Here is a 4894-nt window from a genome sequence, read left to right on the forward strand (position 1 = left end):
AGAGATATGGTTTTTCACTTGAGGAGGAGTCCAGTTCCTTAAAAAATTTAAAAACCACTATTCTAGAAGATGCCCAGGTTATCAGAAAAATAAAATCAGTATGTAGCGTGCCTCATCCAAGAGAAGCAGCTATGTGTGTATCAGCGCTCTGGGTTTCCAGGGTAAAGTATTTTCCTTTCTCAACAGTGAACAGTAGTTACCCCTCAGAACTCCAGGAAGAACCAGCAACTCTGAGTGCCTCAACAGCCTAATAGAGCCCCTACTTGATCAATCTGAAGAAAAAAAAAAAAGCCATGTAGGGGAAGAAGAGATATGAATAAAACAAGTTAAAAACAACAGCAAAACAGCAGCACTATGCCACCATGGAAATGCTATATTATTAACTTGCTTCATGGGAATTTACCCAGCCCTCTGCATGCGAATGGTCCAACCCAGCTATTGAAAGGTTCATGCAGACTGAAGGAAGTTAAGAGACAAAAGCAGCTGAGTAGAGGCCGTATCTGCACTCGGAAGGCCTGTGGTGACCTATCAACTCACTGTCCTGCTGAGTCAAGAGAGAGAGAGAGAGAGAGGAGAGAGAGAAAAAGAGAGAGAGAGAGAGAGAGAGAGAGAGAAACTAGACCCCGGGGCTGAATCATCGGTAGTCCATTCTGAAGGCATTCCCAGACAAAACATCAGTCAGACACCCTGGCACCAAAGACACAACGAAGAAAATGCTGGGGAAAGATCTCTGTTTAAAGGTCTATTGATTCCAAAAGAGCCCTGTAGCAAAAAGTCTTTGACTCCAAATGCAGCAGCCTGTTTTCATCCTCCTTGTGCCTGCGACACACACAGCCTGATGTGAAATAAGCCTGTGCTGTTCTGATGTTCATGCATTAAGCAAGAAAGGGTATCCAAGGTAGAAGAGCAGAAAGCTCTTCTGGGAAGCATCCAGACCCCTGGAACTAAAGGCATGATGTGGATCCTAGAAGCCTCCATGTGGGACCCTTCTATGAGGCCCCCTAACCTGTTCTGTCTCCTAGGAACCAGACAAGAGTAGGGGGGCAGGTCTCACTAGCCAGAGAGGAGAATGGGACACAGAGTGGATGGTGGATGGAGAAAGAGACCCAAGGTTTGGGCAATGGGGTCTCTGAACACCCAGCCTACTTCTGGCTCCTGGATCTGAACGGCTCTTCCATGCAGACACTCCAGTGTCTCTTCTTTGGACATCGTGGGACATCTCCCTGCCTTACCTTTACCCAAGTTCCCTGCCTTTCATCACCCCTAATGCTTTTCCACTGATGAGCTCCTTTCAGAGCAGGCCCAGGTAACTACTACTTCTTAGGCCATAGGCCCAAGACATTGTATGCCCAATGGAGCTTCTTTGAACAGCCCAGGGAGGGCCAGTTTCAATGACCTTTCCTCCAAGCAGTGCCTCCAGAAGCTCCACAATGCACCTCTCTGCCTCAGAGCATCTACCTGAAGATTTAGAAGCAGAAAAGGACAGAGTTATGTGGGTTATGCACTGTTGGGTTGCTTTCTCTGACCCCCGAAGACCTTTCTCCATCTTCTCTCAAATCTGACCCAGGACTCTGAAGTCATACACTAGTCCTTATCCTTTCTCTCCCCAAATACGGCAGATTCTTTCATAGTGATATTACCAAGGCGTCCACTCATCATTAGCTTGGAATGGAAGTTCAGCAACTTTGCTATGGCGTGGCTTTGCTCTGATGTTTTCATTATGAGAGCTACAGAAGAATTGGGGGACATTTTATAAACCCCGAAGTCTTAAAGTGAATTTTTAGAGATTCATTAGCTCATGAAATCTTAGGTTATGCCATTGTTGTGTGAGAGCCAATACAGAGGGATCTGAAATATGTGTCTCTAGTGACCACATGGTCTCTCAGAGTGAGACTTCTCCACAGCCAGGGGCCAACAGATGACCAGGCGACTAGCTAGAGGAGGTGGCATTGTCATAGGAAACCAGAACTTCTGACTCTTAGCGTTTCCTTAGTCCAGTGTGGGAAAAAGTTCCAGTTCTTATTTCTGTTTGCCAACAAAATGTTCAGATGTCTAGAATCCATCTGTGAAGAGCCCCACAAGAATTTGGCAGCCACATCAGAGCAAGGGAGCTTGTTCAGAGTGATTAGAATGGAAAGTCATAGCAGTAACTTTCTAATATCACTAATCTGCAACAGATTTTCATTCCTTGGGGGGCCGAGCCATCATTTAGCTTATTAGGAAGGAAAGGCATATGGCTCAGTCAGAGGAGTTTGGATCATCTCAGTACAGTAAGGTTTGAAGGTTGAGGGCATACCCACCAGTGAGAGACAAAAGAGAGAAGATGGGGCCAGCAAGATGGGACCAGGTAAGCAGCAAGGAAATGAAAGATGGTGGCAGATGTCACAGTCCTCTGGTTATGAATGCCCCATCCCAATCAAACTTACCATGGAGATACTGGGGGTCAGGCTCTCTGAGCAGAGCCTACATCTCCTACACCAAAGCCACCAGGCTCTAGTTCTTGGAAGTCTGGTCCATGGACAGTCAACTTTCCTTAAAACTGAATGGTACAGGACAGTGACCTAGAGGAAAAGTTCAGAGGGAACTTCGCTTTACTCTGAAGCCCATGTAAGATTCCTCTTAGCCTAGATTTCTTAGGCAAGGATTAAGGGCTAAAGCTTTACTCAGGCAATACAATGCCAGGGCAGTGAAAATGAGGGGAAAGGAGGGTCAGTCAGGAAAGGATGGAAAGTAAATGCATGTTGACGTCTTACTGTGCTGTCCACTGCTTCCCAACAAGTGTTAAAGAGATGCAGCCCTTGCACAACGGGTGTACCTGCTTGGCCACAGCAGAACGTCTCTGGTCAAGCTGTAAAGAGAAAAAAATCCACCTCAGGACTGTCCATCAAAGGGAAGAATGGAGAGGGAATTTACCCATCTCCAGTCTTGTTGGCCCAGATGTGGCTCATTTAACTCCCCTGCATTTCTGAGTTGCATCCAACGGCTCTGGCCCTACCAAGTGCCATGACGCTCATTCACATCCAGAGGCGCTGGGAGGAGGCAGAGCCTCTGGGCATCAGAACCGCACCAGAGCCTTGCCAGAGTTGACCCACACTGCAACCCCTGAGACGAGTAAGCAGCTGCATCCAGGAGGCAGGGGAAGCCAAGAGAATGGGGGCACCTGAGATGTGGCCATAAACTGACATGATCTTTAGTTAAAGGAAGCTGCTCCCCCGTGCTCCTGATTTTCAATGTAGCTGTCGTCAATTCTGAGCGCATCTCTGGAACTGGCAGAATCTGGAGTTTAGGAAGCCTAATGTGAAGCTGGGCTCCCTGCCCCTCTGCCTCTCTAGGTGACCTTCTGGAAGGGAAGATGCCTAATGCCTCTTTGCACCTGCTCCCTGAGACAGGCTTTCCACTTCCATCCACAAACATATTAGTAACCGGATGAGATCAGGTTTGGCCCATTGGGTGATTGTGGGATTCCACTCTAGCTCTTGGCTTGATGATGCATATCAAAAAGCCAAAAAGAACTATACATCCCCTTTCCCGTACATTGAGGCAGCACAGCATTAGGCTGAGGGTTTTAGGTTGGGCTCTGGAGGGAGACAGCCTAGAGTAACTGGGGCCACCACCTCCTAGTTATGTAACCTCTTTCTCTGTTCTCTCATATGTAAAAATGGACATAAGGTTAGGACGCCCTCACGGAGCTGTTGGGAGGGTGAAGCGAAACGTTCCCTGGCAAGTGCCTAAACAGTACCTGGTAACTAGAAGGCATGAAATATTAGTTTTTAATAGTTAGAAATTCCCTTGCCCATTATTTCATTTTTTTGTCCTCGCTGCCAAAAAGCCGGGAGGTAAATTGTGACTCATTTGACCTCATCACTTACAAACCTGTTTATTCCTCCTGAATCAACTTGTTTTTTTCCCTGCTCTGTTGTAGTGCACTGTCATGTGAACGTCCTTTATAACAAGCTGCATCTTCTATCTCCTTTCCTATCAAGCTTTCCTCCTTTGATCTGCCCTATCACAGTCCCATTTTTCCAGATAACGTAACTGGCCTCTCTCTGGCTTGCGTCCAGCACGCAGCACCCTTCCTAGGGTAGGTGGCAGGCTGAGCGCTGACCCTTCCATGTTTTGTGTCTGGAGAGGGCTGCCGGCTTCATTAAAGTTGAGCACAGCCCTGCAGGACCCAGTTGTCACCATCTGGAGTACTGGGCAGCAGAGTGCTGAGGAGGTGGAGTCAAGTCGGAATAAGGGTTCTAGAAAAATCACTCCTCAGACGCTGCAGCCTCCAAAGGCCAGCTCCCCGCCCAAACCATCCGCAAGCCACTGGGTATCAGCCAACACTCTTCTGGGGATGTAGGAGCCAACGCACCCCCATTTTCTCTTCCCCAAACGAGGCATTCTGTTTCCTAGGACAGTGAGTCTCTCATGTAACGGCCAGTTTATTACTCGACATTTGAAACTCAAAGCCTCAGAAACAAACAGAAGTGCAATTTCCTCGATGCTCCTAAAGCTACAGATTTCCACGCAACTTCCTTGGGCGCCCAAAGGTCACACTCACCTGCGTGATTCCTTCACAACTACCAAAAGCCCCCAGCGGTGGCTTTCCGGGGCTGGCGGCCTCCCAGCCCGGCCCTTCCTAGTGTAGAGCCAGCACGAGGCGCGGGGGAGAGCACGGGGCAGCTGGCGGTGCCCCTCCCCGCTGCGCGCTCCACCATCTGCTTTGCAGGCTGACCCTCCCGCCAGCCGGGGAAGTGACCTGATTGGCTGAAGGAAAAACTGCAGCAAGAGCTCCCGGCGCCTGCGGTGAAAGAGAACCTCCTGCCGCTGAGGAACTGCGCATTCTCGGGCCGGCTCCCGGTGCGGACTGAGGTTGGGGAGGGAGCCCCCGGAAGGTGGAGGAAGATCC

At 49.1% G+C, this 4894-nt stretch overlaps 1 long non-coding RNA gene across 1 annotated transcript; it reads right to left on the reverse strand.

Moving 5' to 3' along the window:
• Nucleotides 1–2433: 2433 nt before the first annotated feature.
• Nucleotides 2434–4634, reverse strand: LOC136793921 (uncharacterized). The gene is made up of 3 exons (XR_010840005.1): nucleotides 4547–4634; nucleotides 2754–2848; nucleotides 2434–2561 (listed from the first exon to the last, which is right to left on the reverse strand). It is a non-coding gene; the product is annotated as an uncharacterized lncRNA (long non-coding RNA).
• Between the last annotated feature and the right edge of the window lie 260 nt (nucleotides 4635–4894).

The sequence above is a fragment of the Kogia breviceps genome, chromosome 3, assembly GCF_026419965.1.
Source record: "Kogia breviceps isolate mKogBre1 chromosome 3, mKogBre1 haplotype 1, whole genome shotgun sequence".
NCBI lineage: Eukaryota > Metazoa > Chordata > Mammalia > Artiodactyla > Physeteridae > Kogia > Kogia breviceps.